This window comes from Orcinus orca, chromosome 5 (assembly GCF_937001465.1).
Source record: "Orcinus orca chromosome 5, mOrcOrc1.1, whole genome shotgun sequence".
Taxonomy (NCBI): Eukaryota; Metazoa; Chordata; class Mammalia; order Artiodactyla; family Delphinidae; genus Orcinus; species Orcinus orca.
This window is the reverse complement of record NC_064563.1, coordinates 103275615-103295106: the sequence shown is the minus strand read 5'-3', so window position 1 is coordinate 103295106 and position 19492 is coordinate 103275615. Positions and strand designations below refer to the sequence as shown.

The window sequence follows — 19492 nt, the reverse complement described above, 5'->3', positions numbered from 1 at the left end:
TATTCCCTTGACTAATAATCCATGTCCCAGACTCAGAATTTCCCTACCACACTCTATCAGGTCCCCACAAATTTAGCAAATGGTTAGAATGTCTCTTTTATATAAATCTATTAATTTCTGCACATTATTTGAACTGAAATTATCATATTGAGTGGCATTTCTTCAAATCCCCCAGTTTATATAGTGATATTTTATGAAATTAAAAGGGCATTCTGATAGGAGTATGATTTCGACTCCACTTTACAAGTTTTCAATTCATAAATCCATAGTGAATGTTATTTTTATATTTATTGCATTTTATTTCAGGGGACATCCAGTGAAGATATGGAAAAGGAAAATGCAACATTGCTGACAGAGTTTGTTCTCTCAGGATTTTCATATCAACAGGAGTGGCAAATCCCCTGGTTCCTGGTATTCCTGGGGATATACCTCATCACCATTGTGCGGAACCTTGGTCTTACTGCTCTCATCTGGAATGACTCTCAACTTCACACCCGCATGTACTTATTCCTTGGGAGTTTGGCTTTTGTGGGTACTTCAGTATCATCCATAGTGACCCCCAAGATGCTGGTCAACTTCTCCGCCGAGAGTAAGATGATATTTCTCTCTGAATGCATGGTACAATTTTTTCCCTTTACAGTCAGTGCGACCACGGAATGTTTTCTCTTGGCAAGTATGGCATATGATCGCTATGTGGCCATATGCAACTCTTTATTTATCCAGTGATTATGACCAATAGACTATGTATGCAACTGTTCATCTCATCATTTGTAGGTGGTGTCCTACATGCCTTTATTCATATAGGATTTTTATTCAGATTAACCTTCTGTAATTACAACATGATATATAACTTTTACTGTGAAAGTCCACCTGCCGATGCAGGGGACACGGGTTCGTGTCCCGGTCCAGGAAGATCCCACATGCTGCGGAGCGGCTGGGCCTGTGAGCCATGGCCGCTGAGCCTGTGCGTCCAGAGCCTGTGCTCCGCAACGGGAGAGGCCACAACAGTGAGAGGCCCGCGTACAGCAAAAAAAAAAAAAAAAAAAAAAAAAAAGAAGAAAGAAGTTTGTAAGATAAAGAGATCAGTAGTATGTAAAAGTTATTCAAATGTGTTGTTGACAACAAGGGGCTTTAAATGCATATTATCAAAGCTCAAATAATGTTAAGATGATATGATGCCATAGTTCCCAGTGGGTAGCTGAGAAATACTTGAAAATGAGCAAGAATTTGGCTGTTTCATGCTCTAAAAGTCCTTGAAAGGTTGCTCTCCTCACATGCCATACTATTTAAGTATAATAAGCAATCCATTTTCAGAGCCATTTTGCCTTTCCTCTCCTGACACTTAAATTCCATACACATTCCATATCACTCAGGTCCTAACCCTCAAAACTACCGACCTCTGTTATTTACCCCTTCCATCCTGCTGATATTCTTTTCCTTTCCAAACATACCTGCAGGATTAACCTTTATAAACAGGACTCTGATTACATGATATCTTTCTTCAATAACTTTTAAAAGATTGTCATTGCTACCAGATTTTTCACATATATGGGAAGTGTATCTAGAGCTGTATACATACATATGCATTATGATTATTTCTTCATTTATGTTAAGATTATACGGTATATAAATACAAGTAAATATATATGCATATATATCTATATATACAGACTTCTTCCTTCCTTCCTCCCTCCCTCCCTCCTTCCTCCTTCCTTCCTTCCTTTCTTCTTTCTTTTTTTCTGTTCTTTCTTTCTTTCCTTCCTTCTTTCTTTTTCTTTCTCTTTCTTTCTTTCTCTCTTTCTTTCTTCTTTTCTTTCTTTCTTCTTTTCTTTCCTTTCTTTCTTCTTTTCTTTCTTTCTTCTCTCTTTCTTTCTTCATATTTCACCCTGCATATGTTCATCCCGGCATTCAAATAAAACCCTGCTTTAACTCTGAAGGCTCTTTCTCCACAATTCTCCTGTGGACTCTACACTATACCCAAACTGAGTTACTGAAAGCTTTCTGGACAAACCTCTCTCTCTCAGGTTCACGCTTTTGCTCACACAGGTCTCTCCACAGAGAATTCTCCCCACCCAACTTCTCTATCTTCATTTAAAATTGAAAAGGTATCATTTCCTCAACGACTCTCTCAAATTTTACAACTTCTGCGATGTTTTTCCAGTGTACCTCAAAGATAATAGGAATGCTCACTCATCTCAAATGTTTAGCAGTTTATTTATTCTTCTTGGTCACACTTGGCCTCGTATAATAATATTTTTGGCCTACAAACTCTTTTAAATTACAATTTAGAAATCCTTCTGTCTTTTGTAGTAGAGAGCACAGTGGCTTACTCACATGAGCTCCTAAATAAGTATTCACAAAATATTTATAAACTTAAAATGATCTGACAGCTCACATACATAGAATACAGTAAGAGTGCATCACTCTTTTTCAACCCGGTAATGAGCCCAGAGAAATTACTGGACCTGGCATGGCTGCTGCATGCCAGCTCACCTTCTTAAATTTCTTTCATGACAATTGAAAATATTATCAGTAGGATTGGTTCCTGGGATAGAGTATGACAAAATATCAGGGAGAAGCTTAATCAGAGGTTTGGTTTAAAGATGCAAGACATATAATTATTTAAAACAAAAATCATTACTCTATATTCCTGGAAGTGCGAGTCACAAGATTAGACCAGGTCATCTGCCTTCTTTTTACTCCTCTGAGACATCCCCCTATGTCCCAAAAAGGGAATGCATTCATCACATTCCAGTTGCTTTTACTGTTTCTCCCTAAAGAGTCTTTTTTTTTTTTTTAAGGAAACTCCATACTGCTCTCCATAGTGGCTATATCAATTTACATTCCCACCAACATTACAGGAGGGTTCCTTTTTTTCTGCACCCTCTCCAGCATTTATTATTTGTAGACATTTTGATGACGGCCATTCTGACTGGTGTGAGGTGATACCTCATTGTAGTTTTGATTTGCATTTCTCTAATAATTGGCGATGCTGAGCATATTTTCATGTGCCTTTTGGCCATCTGTATATCTTCTTTGGAGAAATGTCTATTTAGGTCTGCTGCCCATTTTTTGATTGTGTTGTTTGTTTGTTTGATATTTTGCTATATGAGCTGTTTGTATATTTTGGAGATTAAACCCTCGTCAGTCTCATTGTTTGCAAACATTTTCTCCCATACTGTAGGTTGTCTTTTTGGCTTGTTTATAGTTTCCTTTGCTGTGCAAAAGCTTTTAAGTTTAATTAGGTCCCATATGTTTATTTGTTATTTCAATTCCTCTAGGAGGTGGATCCAAAAAAATATTGCTGTGATTTATGTCAAATAGTGTTCTGCCTATGTTTTCCTTTAGGAGTTTTATAGTAACTGGTTTTACATTTAGGTCTTTAATCTATTTTGAGTTTATTTTTGTGTATGGTGTTAGAGAATATTCTAATTTAATTGTTTTACATGTAGTTGACCAGTTTTCCCTGCACCACTTATTGAAGAGACTGTCTTTTCTCCATCGTATATTATTGCCTCCTTTGTCATAGATTAATTGACAATAGGTGTGTGGATTTATTTCTAGGCCTTTTATCCTGTTTCATTAAAATAGAGCTACCATACGATCCTGCAATCCCACTCCTGGGCATATATCTGGAGAAAACCATGACTTAAAATGATACATGCACCCCAATGTTCATTGCAGCAATAGCCAAGACATGGAAGCAACTTAAATGTCCATCAATGGATGAATGGATAAAGAAGATGTGGTATAATATATGCGGTGGAATATTACTCAGCCGTACAAAAGAATGAAATAATGCCATTTGCAGAACGTGCATGAACCTAGAGATTACCATACTAAGTGAAGTAAGCCAGACAGAGAAACGCAACTATCATATGATCGCTTATATGTGGAATCTTTTAAAAAATGATACAAATGAACTTATATACCAAAGGCCCAAAGACATAGAGAATAAACTTATGGTTACCAAAGGGGAAGGTGGTGGAAGGATAAGTTAGGAGTTTGGGATCAACATATACACACTGTTATGTATAACATAGATAACCAACAGGGGCCTACTGTATAGCACAGAGAACTTTACTCAATATTTTGTAATAACATATAGGGGAAAAGAATCTGAAAAAGAATAGATACTTATATATGTATAACTGAATCACTGAATCACTGAATCAAGTGTCAAAACCTCTCTGGTATAGGCTTTCATTTTAGCTCTTTTTGTTGGTCTTTTAAAACTAAGGTTTGAAAATTTTAGTGGGCATCAGAATCACCTGAAGAGCTTATGAAAACACAGACTGATGGGCATTATCATTAGAGTTTCTAATTCAGTCATGCTAATGCTGTTGTTTTGGGACTATACATAGCAAACTACTGTTGTGAACTGAATGTTGATTTCCCTCCAAATTCATACATTGAAGCACTAATCCCCTAATGTGGTGGTATTTGGAATGAGGACTTTAGGAGGTAATTAGGGTAGGAATAGATCATAAGGGTCAGGTTTTCATGATGGTATTAGTGCCCTTATAAGAAGAGAAAGAGGCAAGAGAACTAACTCCTCCCCACCACCCCCAGGAATACTCAACCTGCAAAGGCCAAGTGAGAAGGCTGCTGCCTACTGGCCAGGACGCAATCTCTCACCATGTACAATAAATATCTGCTGGCCCCTTGTTCTTGAACGTCCCATCTTCCAGAATGTAAGAAATAAATGTTGGTGGTATAAGCAACACAGTCTATGATATTCTGTTACAGTAGCCTGAGCTAAGATAATCACTGCTTTAAAGTAATCAGTGAAGCAAAATTGTTATAGTATTAGGATATTTTGATATCAGATGAAACAGAGTTTCCATATACTCTATTCCCTACTTAAACAGCACTCTGAAAATATTTTGACAGTTTGCACCCTCTATTTATACTTTCCTTTCAGTTTTGGACAGAAAGATGCAAATAGGGCATCTATTTCAAAGGATGAATTATTGTGGATTTTTAAATAATTTTTTCTCGGGGACCATGATTGATAGTGATGATAGCCAATAAAAACCACATTGTCTAATTTCAGTATGGTTAATGGGAGGGTTCTCTGTCCCTTTTGAAAAATTAATTACCAAGCCAGATCAGCATTTAGATCACCCCTTTCAAGTACAACTCCATATACACAATATTCCTTATGCTGTAGTACGTGACGTTTACCTCTTCTGAAAAGGTACCTTCATAGTGAAACTTATTTAGAGCAATAGCTAACAGTTACATCATGATATTTCCCTCACTTTGCAAGATAAAACAAGATGTTCACTAAACATACAGTGAGTTTTGGTTATAGTCATGGCTGTCCAGAGTAACAGAACCAGGAGAATCTATCTCTCTATCTCACTACCTCCCTATATATCTATCTATCATCTATTTATCTATCTATCTATATTTATACCAAGACATTTATTATACGATATTGGCTGACATGATATGGAGTCTGAGAGGTTCCATGATTTTCCCTCTGCAAGCTGGAGAGTGAGGACAGTAGTGTCCTACTTCAAAGGTCTCAGGCAGTAGGGCCAATTGTATAGATTCCTTTCTGAGTATGAAGTCCTGAGAATCAGATCATCAAGGGCAGGAGAATATCAATGCTAACCAGTCAAACAGAAAGTGAATTCCACCTTCCTCTGCCTCTTTGTTCCATCCAAGCCCACACCAGACTGGCTAATGCCCAGCTACGCTGCGGAGAGTCATCAGCTTTACTGAGTCCACCAATTCCACACTAATTTGGAACTTCCTCACAGAAACACCCCCAAATAATGTTTAATTAGATATCTAGACAGTTCACGGACCAGTTGACACATAAAATTAACCATTACAGGTTCACCTTTTGTCAACTTAGCACCCATACACATATCTCAAAACTATTCTATTTCTAAATAATGATAATAGCAAGGTCACCTAACATGATACAACTATGCTATGTACAACCAAAAATGTATTACTTCTTCCCCGGAGAGGAGGTAAAATCTTTGAGTGATGTTTACTATTGATTCTCCTTGATATCTGGTAATACAAATACTAAGATGTCAAATGAACAACACTCAATTATTATACTATAAAGTCAGTACATCTTATGTCTCATGATAAGGGAATAAGAGTGGAAAGAAAACAAAGCTGTTTGCTATACACACCCACAAATGTTTTCATATCAAACTAAGAAGGAAATCTCTTGGCAAATTACACCTCATATCTGTAACTGGACATGTGATTGTTGCTGGCATTTTAACTAACTTCTTTCACTACCCATTCTGCATTCTCTTCGCCTCCAGCAAACACCTCACTCAGGTGGTCATTGTTCTTCACCTTGTGGAATAAGCCAAAGGTTCACTCCTGAAGAGTCTGGGCCATTAGAACTACTATGTGGTTTGGCCTGTTAAAGTTTTCCATTGATCTTAACCATGGGAATGATAATGCTAAGAGATAGCCTAAGGTATCTTCTGTATGCCAGACATACTCTTCCTTACCCTCTTTGTGGAATAGTCCAGTTTCCTCTTGGTAGTTGCCATCAATCACCTCAGACAGCACAGTAACTCACTTCTTTGTCTCATGAGTCAAAGGAATGTAAAGTCAAAGGGACCAAGGGGCAGTCTACTTTCAGCTCAACGGAAGCATTGGTGTGTGTCCTGGTGGAAGCAGGACTGCCCACTGTAAGGTTTTCCCTTCACTACTGTCCTTCCTAAATGTCACAGAGAGGAGTTGTCATGCAACAGCTGTCCACTTTATGATGGTGCCTGCATACCATGCAGAACCATCTGTAAATCAGGCCCCAGTCTTCTCTTCTCTGTCAACTCATCATAGAGAATTCCCTATAGGACCACAGGTCCAGGCTGGGAGACAGAAGCCATTGCAGCAGAAGTAGAGGCCAATAGCATTTGAACCACTTCTTCATGTAACTTACTTGTGCCTTCAGGACCTGTTCCTGCCTTGATCAAGTGTCTACTACTTCTATTCGACGAAGGAATGCTGCTGTGCACACTGAACTTTATGGTTAGTGGGTCAAATAACATTCAGTGTGTCAAGGGCAGCTCTGGTATCATGGCAAATTGGTGGCCCATTGTTAAACGTTCATGTTTTACCAAGGCTCACTAGCAGTCCAACAGCTGTTTCTCTAAAGTACAGTCATTATCCACAGAGGATGGCAGTGCTTTGCTCAAAATTCTAAAGGCCTGCACTGTGATCAACCTCTAGAGGCTTATTAAAGGCTCCAAGCATCTGTCACTGCCATTTCAGGCTCCACTGGATCTGCTGGATACGGTTCAAGGAGCAGAACAGCTTGCACAGAAGCCAAGACATGTTGCAAAACCTTCTTCTGCTCTGAGACCCACTCAAAACTAGCCACTGGTAAATGGGCTGGAGTAACACACCCAAATAATGCTAATACTGCTCCAAAATCCACAGGGGCACATTATGTGTTGTGCCTCTCTTTTGGTTTCAGGAAGGGTCAGGTGTAACAACTTATCCTTCACCTTAGAAGGGTTTTCTTGACATGCCCTATATCACTGGACACCTAGAAATTTCACTGAAGTAGAAGCCCCCTGAAATTTTGTCAGATTTGTTTTCCACCTCTGTCCTACAAATGGCTAACTAATAAATATTATTTCTTGCTCACTAAGACCAATCAGCACAATGTCATCCATGTAACAGACTAGTGTGATATAATATTTACAAATCATATGTGTGATAAAAGGCTTGTTTCCAGGATATATGAAGCACTCTCAAAATTCGTAATAAAAAACAACTAAACCAATTAAAAATGGGTAAAATACTTGAACACTTTACCAAAAGAGATATACAGATGTCAAAGAAGGATGCAAAAAGATGCTTTATAAAATTAGTTACTAGGGAAATGCAAATGAAACTGCTATGAGATATTACCTATTAAAATGACCAAAATTGAAAAGACTACCCAGAGTGGAAGCAGTGATACAGGCCTTTGCGCTCAGAGAGAGGCAACCAAATAAGTTAGGAGATAATTATACAAAATTGAAGAGGGCAGTAAATTTTAGTCAAGTGTTGGTTATGTTGAAGCTACCTCTGCACATCATACTCCCCACTCCACTCTTCTGTGCACTTTTCACAGGACTCTTCTCTTCTATGTTATTTTCTCCTCTACTTTGGCTTTCATCAGCAAAATTGTAAGGAAGCAGATTAATTGATCAATCAATCTACTAAAATGATGCTGTTTGCTTTCCCCCATCTAGCCATCCAAGTCCCAAATGGAGGCTAAGCATTTTCTTTTGTTACTCAGATATCATACCAAAATACCACAAATAAGTAAGTTAAGTTTTATTTTTCTGAATGAATGTACACTGACAACTTTCTCTGTTTATGCAAAAAAGGCAAATCTGATCATCATGGTACCACCATTTCTAAACCCCTCAATAGCTTTCCTTTAAATTAAGGTATAGAACAAAGTCCCTGATCTGGCCTCCAAGGCCCTGTGTTACCCCCATATGCTGGCCTCCCTGACCCACCTGGCTCCTCCCTGCATCCCTCTTTGCAAGCCAGCTACATTTACCAAGCTGTGCTTCTCCAATTATCTAGGCTCTCCATGATAAAGACCCTGTGGATGGCACCTGTTCACAGGCATCACCTCTTGGAAATGAAGACGCTCAGGCCCCACCACTGATCTACTGAAACAGGATTCGCTTTTTAACAAGATCTCCAGGAGACTCACAGGCATTAAAGTTTGAGAAGCACTGCTATAGGTTGTCTCCCACTGTGGTCCTTTGTTTTGTTTTTCCTTTACTCCTTCCCCAGATGTTTGCTTGGTGAGATTTCTCACCAGATTTCAGCTTAAAGTTGGGAGTTAGGTATGGGTCTGGAACGTGAGCTACAGTTTGCATGAGGAGGACAAATTTACTTGGGGTTGGGTCTTGACAGGAATCTAGAAATTAGGCCTCATTAAAATCATGTGTGATTAGCTCAGATAAGACCATACTGATCAAAGCACTCAGAGCATCAACACTTATTGATAAACTGGAGTTTGCAAAAACATGTCAGAAGTGTCCTCTGTGGTTGAAAATAGTGCCATAAAGTGTAATTTCTATTGTTAAAACCAGAACTGTCTGCAATGACTGACGTTTATGATTTCAGAGACTGTGGTGCCCCATGCAGCAACCTGGATTTCTTGTACCTGTCCAAACCCACAATGCCCAGAAGAACAGCTTAGCTTTGTCCAAAAGGTAATCCATGGGTGCTATCAGGGGAATTTAAGTTCTTCACTCCTTCCTCTTCCGGCAAAAGCACACAGTTATACAATTGGTTAACTCTTGTGTTCAACACAAATTTATATAAACTTATGTAAACAACATTTTCCTGAGCTTGGATAATGAAGCCTCCAAAGTGAATCAGTGTGCAAAGAATTGTCACCTGTGTTATTGTCATTGCAGTGCTCTTATATTAGTTTCTACTTCAGAAAGCCAAACACTGAAAGGAGCTCAACAATTTCTAACAGATATAGGTAAGAGAGAATGCTTTTTGTAATATTCATTATTTTTTCATAGAAAGTTAAAATACTGTTAAATTTGTAATAATTTTGATTTGATTTACAAGATACCAAAATAGCCAGTTGAAAATGGAAAACAAATAGTGAATAATCTGCATGCTTTATTATTGTGAGTAAAATCTGGATGAGCAAAATAGCTCTAAGAACACATTGTACTCTTTAAATATTTAACCATCTGGTTAGCATACTTACAATGACTCTATAGGATAAGTTTTGGTGAATTAGAACTTTAAACAAATGAACAGTAGTTTAAGGATTTAGGTCAATGTTTTCTACATAAGAAATCTTTCTGATAATTGCATTCAAAATATTTATTTGATTTAATTAACCATATTCTCTGATTAAATTTTAAGTTAAATCACTTAAATAATAACCTCTCTATTCTTTCACCTACTTCTGACAATAATTTCGTTATACATACATGTATATATACATATATATATACAGAAAAATGAAGAAAATGTTTCTCCAGTGCTTTTCTCAGGTTTATGACTTAATAAGTACCCACACATCAAATTGAGAATTTTTAAAATGTTTAGTGATTTGAGATTGCATGGAAGGATGTTCACTCAAAATAAATATACATTTAACAACTGCAGTTATTGGCACTGGTTATTTACATTGCCTGTATTAAGTCCCAGTCTTTGAATCAATTTTATTCCACTAATAAAACTTGTGGAGAAGCAAATGCTTTAATCGCAAACCAGGAGGATTTCTAAAGAAAGTCAGCTCTAATCATAGTAATAACAAAGATAAAGCATCTTTTATATATGAAAAGAACTTTGAGGCCATGCTAATATATTTATGAGCAAAAAATAAAATTAAAATGAAAGTTTTTAACACACCATTGTAAAGCAATTATACTCCAATAAAGATGTTTAAAAAAAATTCTTAATTACAAAACCTAAAAAAAATGAAAGTTTCTAATTAATACACAAATTCCATAGGAAAATAAACTTGGAGTTTTTAATAAAAGAAAAAGAAAGGTGACCCTGTGTTGACAACTTTTGTTGAAGCCAGAGTTGACAGATATTTATCCTCCAAACGCTGAGACTTTCCCCTTATTTCATCTTCAGCCTTTCTCTGATACTTCCTCTCTCTATTTGCTTGTCTTTCCTACACTTATTCATCTATGTTCGTTTGTCTCTTCCAGTTTTTTGTTGTTCCTTGTCACCCACACAAATTTTCCATTCCACTTCTCTATGCACTCTCATCTCAATGACCTCTTCTCTCTCTTTTGAAAACTTTCATGACATCGTTCTATAAGGAAAAATATCGCATCTGTCTATGGGCGGTGGTAAACAAATGTCAACTGTTGTCCACAACTTATATACTTTATTTCATTCTCCTCACTGCTATGCCATTTGCTTCCTTTTCATTTCTCATTATTCTCCGACCTCAACTCTATCCCAAAATGGAAATTGCTCTCACTAAAAACTCTCTTAATTCCTACACACAATGATCTCTATTCACTCCTTATCCTACCAGAGCAATTATTTCATTTTAGGCACTGTATTTTCCTTTGTCCTTCTTGAGTATTTTCCTCTCTTTAAGTTCCCAACACTCAGCTTTCCAGTTCCCTCCTGATTCTCTGACACTCTGCTCTGTAGCTTTTTCTGGTCTTTCCTTTTCTCCTTTTGTGTGAGCCAGAGCTCTTGGCTGCAAGATGAAATGAGTTAATTGAATGAAAATTGGCTTGGACATAGAAATGTTAGGGAAGTTGGGGAAATCCACTAGAGAAATTGGCAGGACACAAAGAAAGAAGTCAGACAGTCAACAGCCAAAATCATGTCCCATCTCTAGCTCAATAAGACCTGTTGTCATTGCTGCTGAACTTGAATGCCACAATTCACACTCTCAATGCCATTGCTATGGGTACAGGATTTTCTGGGGTCATGATATTGTTTCCTTGGTTGACTTTATAACCAAAATTCTCTTTGTCCACATTTGACCTCTTTCTCCCCTCTCCATATCCCAAATAGAGTGTAAATGAGTTTTTTGGGGCTAACCCTATATCAAGCCCCCTCATTCTAGGTACCAGGGGGATGGGAAAGATAGTTTCCAGAAACTTTGGCTTCTAGAGAGGTTGAGAGCTTTAGTCTGCCACCAAGACTCATTTGGTAGAAAAGAGGATCAGATGTGAACCATCTAATAAATGATGTACATCCATTTTTAATCTCTTTAATGTAACTTCTTCAAGTTTATTTTCATTCCTTCCTCTTTTTTTTTTTTACCTTATGCACACTGTCCAATGTATAAGCCATATATAAGTATGTTTTCAGCCACCTCAATGATACCCAAGTCATTATTTCTATTAAGCACTTGTAGAATCATACTGCTAAGTTTATCTCACCTGGATGTTCAGAGGATGCTCCTTGCAAAAACTAGCTACTGCATCTTCAATCTCAATTTTTAATGACTACCTATCCAGTCATTAAAGAGAGTGACTCTCTCTCCTTTACTAATTACTCCTTCACATTTAATCTGTCACCAAGTCTTAGTGACTCTACATTCTAATTTATTTTGATCTCTTTGTCTCCCTCATCATTCTAATCATATCACACATGAACCAAGAACCTCACATACATTTTAATCAACTGGGAGCATTTAAAAATGCATATTACTTGACCACATTCATGATCTACTAAATCAATTTCTACAGTAGTACCTCAGACCCAATGTTTTGCATGGAAAACTACCCCAAACAATTCGGATGTGTAATCTGGTTTGGGAATTACAGGACAAGTGTTATAACTTCCTGAAGAGTATTCATGACACAAGATTCTGCTTCCTGCAGACTATTTCTACAACCAAATATTTAATTTCAAAACTAACTGATGACACTCCACATCTTAAAAGTTTTCAGTGCTTGCCTATTCCTTGAAGAATAAAATTGAAGATCATTCACATGGCATTCAATTTGTTTGATAATCCAGGCCTTTCTAAGATTTTTTTTGATGTGCATCCATGTCAAACACACAGAATTTCCCTACCTCATTCAATAGCTTCCCCATAAATTTGCTCATGTTCAGAATTTCTTTCTTTTCTTCTAAATCTGTTTATTCCTATACATATTTTGAACTGAAATAATCACATTTTTCCAATATAGCAATTTCCTGAAATACTTTTCATGTATTAAAGAGTAAATAAAATAAATGGCATTGAGTCTAGTGTATGGTTTTATTTATATTAGCTTAACCAAATCTTCTTTTTAAACTTCTGATAAATGTTACTTTACATTTACTGCATTGTATTTTAGAGGCCATCTAAGGATATGGAAACGGAAAATGCAACAGAGCTGACAAGAGTTTGCTCTCACAGGACTTACATACCAACCAGAGTGGCAAATCCTCTTGTCCCTGCTGTTCTTAATGCTACACCTCATCACCATGTGGGAAACCGTGGTCTGATTGCTCTCATCTGTAATGACCCTCACCTTCACATTCCCATGTACTTATTCCTTGGGAGCTTGGCTTTTGTAGATACTTGGTTATCACCCACAGTGGCCCCCAAGATGCTGGTCAACTTCTTTGCCAAGAGCAAAATGATCTCTCTCTTTGATTGCAAGATACAATTTTTTTCCCTTGCAATCTGTAACCATGGAATGTTTTTTGCTGACCACAATGGCGTATGATCGCTATGTGGCCACATGCAAACCATTACACTATCCAGTGATTATGACGACTAGGCTATGCATCTGGCTATTAGTTTTGTCATTTATAGGTGGCCTTTTCCATGCCATATTCAGATTAACTTTTTGCAATTCCATCATAGTACATCACTTTTACTGTGACATTATACCATTATTTAAGATTTCCTGTACTGATCCTTCCATTAACTTTCTGATGATTTTTATTTTCTCTGATCAATACAGTTGTTCACAATTTTCATTGTTCTTGTGTCTTACACACTTATTCTCTTTACAGTCTTAAACAAGAAGTCTGCAGAAGGCATAAGGAAGGCCTTCTCCACCTGTGGAGCCCAACTCCTATGTGTCTCTTTATACTATGGGCCTCTTCTCTTCATGTATGTGTGCCCTGGATCCACACAAGCAGATGATCAAGATATGATGGACTCTTTATTTTACACTGTCATAATTCCTTTGTTAAATCCAATTATCTACAGCCTGAGAAATAAGAAAGTCGTAGATTCACTGACAAAAATGTTAAAGAGAAATGCTAATAGCTGTTCTTTTTTCATTAAAAGAACACATAATTGTACAGGTTAGATGTTGCTACGTGTTGACTAGTGTTCAAAGTTTTTTGCATTTATAATTGTCCTACTATTTTAATGACTTAAGATGTTAGTGCCTAACAAATTCCTTAAAGTATTTGCATATCTTATTCAAAAATATGTAAGGAGGGGGTGGAGGCAAGATGGCGGACTAGGAGGACGCGGAATTTGCGTCCACATTCCCTGTCGACTAGGGCACCTACCAGGCACTGGTAGGGTACCATGGACACCTAGGGTACGGGAGGAACCCCCCCAGCGACTGGGTAGGACATGGAGCATGGAGGGAGTAAAGGGGGAGGAGAAGTGGAGGCGGGACGGGACTGGCACTCCTGAGGGGTAGCTGGGGGAGGAGAAGGGATCCCACGCCCGAAGGGGGAAATTGCGGGACCATTGGGAGGACAGAGGATCAAAAGGGAGCACAGCCAGGTTTCCCCTGCCCACCTGGGGCCCCAGGAACCTGCTGAGATCCTGGGCCTGATCCTCTGCCCACCGAGGCCCCCTCCAGCCGCGCAGGTCCTGAAGGAGTGGGGGGAGGGAAGAGGCAGCAAGAGTAAAGGATAGACCTACAGGCCGGCACCTCTGAGGGGCGGCTGGGGGAGGAGTTTCTACACCCAGCGGGATCCATCCATGGTTAGGGGTCCAGGGGGGATGGGGGAGACCCTGTGGGAGACCCTGAGAGGGTAACGGAGGAATGGAAGGGAACGTGGCCAGCACTCTCCCTGTCCACTTAGGCACTGGGGAGCCTCTTGGGCTCTCAGGCCTAATCCTCTGCCCTCGGAGCTTCCCTCTTACCGCAGAGAGCCCAAGCCCTGTCCGTACACCCCCACCCAGGGCCCTACCTCTATACTCAGAGACCCCCTCCAATGTGCTGGGCCTAAACCCCACCCACACACCCTCACCCAGGGCCCTACCTCCAAACTCCAGAACCCCACACTCCACTCATGCTGCCTTTCCCCTTCCACACAGGTCCTAAGCAGAGGCCCTGCACCTCGCTTTAACATCGCCCTGCCTAGGCCCCGCCCCAAAGGCCTTTTCTGGCTGTGTCCGCCCTGAGCCTAAGTCCTGCCTAGGCCCCACCCCTGCCTAAGTTCCACCCCCGCCTAAACTCCACGCCCCCTATAGCCAAGGACTTTTTTTTTTTTCTTCTTCTTTTAGGTTGGGGTTCTGTTTTACCTTGTTGTTGTTGACACATTTATATTTTTATTTTTTCTAATAAATCTTTTATTTTTCAAAATTTATTTTAGTCTTTATACTTTGTTATTGTTCTGCTCCTTTTGGCTTGTTCCCCCCCCTTTTTTCTTTTTTCTGTTGTGGTTTTGTTTTACCTTGTTGCAGTTGTTTCAATTATATTTTTATTTTTCATAATATATTTTTTACCTTTCTAATTTTATTTTTTATTCTTTGTTATTGTACTGCTCCTTTTTTTCTTTTTTTTTTTTTCCACTGAGCCACGTGGCTTGTGGGATCTTGGTTCCCAGGCTGGAGGTTGGGCCTCCAAACAAACAAAAAGCAAAAGCCCAAACAAAATTTGTCCTCAAAAATTATATTAAGATTTAAAGGGTTTTCTCTTCTAAATGTTAGAAAAACTAAAGTATAAAAGCAAGCTTTTAATCTACTCTGATATACTTCAGAAAATTTTACACAATTTTCTTAGAATCAGAAAAATTGTAGATGAGTCCATTCAGATTAGGAATACCACTAACCTGGACTGATTCCAATTATGAGTACTGATATATGCATAGCATTAACAAAAACCTGGAGATGCTGATCAAGCATATTGAGATATAAAATGTTAAAAATTCTACATTTATAAACAAAAACACTTATTGATCCTTACAATTATGAAAGAAAACAATAATTTACTGAGAACCTACTATCTGCTAGGCACTAAGCTAGAACTCATATATATTACCTACTAAAGAGTTAGACATGATTTTTCATGATTTTCCTCAGTAAAAAATTTCATACTTTGAAATATCAAGGAAAGGATTTATTACCAAAAGACCAAATCTAGAAATAATAAGCAGATTAACTGATGTATGTAATTCTCTGATCATTTGCCTTTTGGCCTCAATCCATTTTCCAACTTCCTCTCCTGTGTTTTGTTTTATAATTAGGGACCACTGTAAACTCTATTTCCCAGACTCCCTCCCTTTCAAATGTCTTCTGGCTAGATTTGGACAATGATGAGCACTGTAACTAAAGAGTGGGGGGAAACCCACAATATTTCTGCCCTGTTCCACTGCTGTAGGGAGTGTCTCCAGCACAAGCTGCATCTTATCACTGAGTCCACCTCCTGCAGGGAAACTGCTCATGCGGGTCAAATCATGGGTTCTGTTAACTAACCACTCATCCTCATGGGAGCTTCCTACCATTAGTAATCTCTGGGCTGCCTTACTATTCCCTGTTTGACTTTTTGATTTTACAACACTTTCAAACCATTTGCTAAATTAAATTTCCTCTTCTTAACTAGTGGGTAAGGTCTTTGTTTTCCTGAATTGTTCCTCTTACAATGACTACATAAAATTTAAAAACTTTTATATAATAATAAAATAGAAGAGTTAACAGCCACATAAAAATACAAGAAAAGATATTTAAGACATTTATGAGGGAAAGAAAAAGTTTAACACCTTTAATATATAAGGAACTCTTACAATTCATTAAAACATGCAAACATCTGAATGGAAGGAAGGGCCAGTGAACATTCAACTGAAGAATTAAAAATATCCAATAAGTTTAAGAAATATATTTAACTTATTTCAATTTAAATAAATGAAATTTAAAATTTTTGTTTTATTTATTTTACTTCTATGGGGTGAGGGGAAAGAAGAGCTATCAGTTTGGAAAACATTTAAAAGGATAATGATAGCCAATTTGTGGGAATATAATGGAGCAGTTGTACTGCTAAGATTGATAGTCTTTATGAGGACAGTAAACAAAATAGATTAGATTGGGGGTGGCCACAACTGGGGAAGAATCTTGATCATGGGACTTAGAGGTCATCCGGGCCCAGGGTAGAGCCTGGGTGGGACAGTGGTGGCCATTGATGGCACTTACTAAAGTGGCACCTCAGAAGCCACCCAGATCTCTTAGCAGAGCCATGGACACCTACACAGGCAGCACACTGAACCTCTGTGCATGTGACCCACTCATTTTAACACTCCCCTCTGCTGGGGCAAAGGTTCTAGCACAGGGAGAGGGAAAAAGACACACTTAAAGGGAACAGGGCCCCCTCAAAGCCCAATCCTCATGGCTTCTGAAAAAATAAATAATAAAACATAAATAAACAATTTACCAGATAAAAAATTCAAACATTGGTAGGAAAAATGTGAACTGAATTGGGGAAAATAATTGATCTAAACACTGAACAATTTGACAAGGGACTAGAATGCAAAAACGACCCAGTCAAAAATGAATAATTTAATAGCTGAAATAAAAAACACACTAGAAGAAATAAATAGCAGACCAACTGATACAGAAGAATGCATAAGTGATTTGGAAGACAGAATAATGAAAAGCAACCAAACAGAACAACAGGAAGAAAAACAAGTTTAAAAAATAAAAGCACTCTGGAATACCATGAAGTGTTTCTATATTCACATTATAGGGGTTCCAGAAGGAGAAAATAGAGAAAATGGTGAAAAAAATGTATTTGAAGAAACTGTAGTTGAAAATTTCCCAAACCTGAAGAAGGAATAGATATCCAGGTACAAGAAGCACAGAGGGTCCCAAAGAAGATGAACCCAAATAGACCCATACCAAGACATGTCCTAACAAAAGTTAAAGAGAGAACTCTAAGGCAGCAAGAAAAAGGAGAGCCATATTCAAATGAATCCCCATAAGACTATCAGCTGATTTCTTTGCAGAAACTTTGCAGGCCAGAAGAGAGTAGAATAATGTATTCAAAGCCCTGAAAGGGAAAAACTTGAAACCTAGGATACTCTACCCCTCAAGATGATGATTTAGAATAGAATGAGAGATAAAGAAATTCTCAAACAAGCAAAAACTAAAGAAATTCATCAATACTCAAATGGTGAAGGGTCTTCTCCGAATGGAAAAGAAATAAGAATCTGTAAGAAAGGGAAAAAATCTCACTAGGAAAGGCAAATATATAGTAAGGAGGGAGGACCAATCAATTAAATAAGCCAGTGTGTAGATTAAAAGACAAAAAATTGTAAAAGCAACTTTAACTACAGTAAATAGTCAAGGGATAAGCATGAAGATATAAAATATGACATCAAATACACAAAATGTTAGGTAGAGGAGTAAAAATGTAGATCTTTTAGATTGTGTTTGAGTGTAAACAACTACCAGTTTAAAGCAAGTAGATATACAGGTCAACATTTAGGAATCCCATGGTAGCCACAAATCAAAAATGTACAATAGAGTCACACACACACACACACACACACACACACACACACACACACAAAGAATGCAAGCATAATCTTAAAGAAAATAATAAAACCACAAAGGAAGAAAAAAGAAGAATGAACAGAGAAGAACTACAAAAACAACCAGAAAACAAGTAATAAAATGTCAATAATTACTGTAAATGACAATGGACCAAATGCTCCAATCAAAAGACAAAGAATGGCTCATTGGACCCTTCAATAGGCTGCTTTCAAGAGACTGCTTTCAGGGATAAAGACAAACAGACTGAAAAGGAAGGGATGGAAAAAGATATTTCATGTAAACAGAAATGACCAGTAAGTGGGGGTTAGCAATATTCACATCAGACAAAATAGACTTTAAAACAAAGGCTATAATGAAAGACAGAGAAGGGCATTATATTATGATCAAAGTATTAATACAAGAAGATATTATACTCATTAACATATATGCACCCAATACAAGAGCACCTAAATATATCAAACAAATACTAGCAGACATAAAGGGAGAAATTGAAAATGATACAATAATAGTAGGGTACTTTAACAGCCCACTTACATCAATGGACAGATCATCCAGACAGAAAAGCAGTAAGGCAACAGTGGTCTTAAATGACATGTAAGCCCAGTAGAACTTAATAGATATATACAGGACACTACAGCTAAAAATAGCAGAATATACTTTCTTTTCAAGTGCATATGGAATGTTCCCCAGGACAGATTACAGGCTAGGCCACAAAACAAGTCTCAACAAAATTAAGAGAATAGAAATTATATAAAGCATTTTTTCCAACCACAACATTATGAAACTAGAAGTCAATTACAAGAAGAAAAATGAGAAAAGAACAAACAAGTGGAGATGACAGAACATGCTACTAAAAAACCAATGGGTCAATGATGAAATCAAAGCAGAAATCAGAAAATACCTTGAGACAAATGAAAATGGAAGCACAACACTCCAAAATCTATATGATTCAGTGAAAGCATTTCTAAGAGGAGGCTTTATAGCCATTCAGGCCATTCTCAATAACAAACAAACAAACAAAAAGCAAATAAACAACCTAACCTACCAACTAAAAGATTTAGAAAAAGAAGAACAAAGCCCAAAGTTAGCAGAAGGAAGGAAATAATAAAGGTCAGAGAGGAAATAGACAAAATAGAGATCAAAATGACAATAGAAAAGATCAAAGAAATCTAGAACTGGTTCTTTGATATGATAAAAAATTGATAAACCATTAACCAGGCTAACCAATAAGAAAAGAAAGGACCCAAATAAATAAAATAAGAAATTAAAGCGGAGAAATAACAGCTGATAACACAGAGATCCAAA

General features: G+C 37.7%; 2 pseudogenes; both read left to right on the top strand.

The window, feature by feature from the left end:
- The first annotated feature begins 324 nt into the window (after positions 1-324).
- LOC125964419 (olfactory receptor 5H2-like) lies at positions 325-2976 on the top strand (annotated as a pseudogene).
- A 9836-nt stretch (positions 2977-12812) lies between these two features.
- On the top strand, positions 12813-13811 carry LOC101276340 (olfactory receptor 5H8-like; annotated as a pseudogene).
- The last annotated feature ends 5681 nt before the right edge of the window (positions 13812-19492 follow it).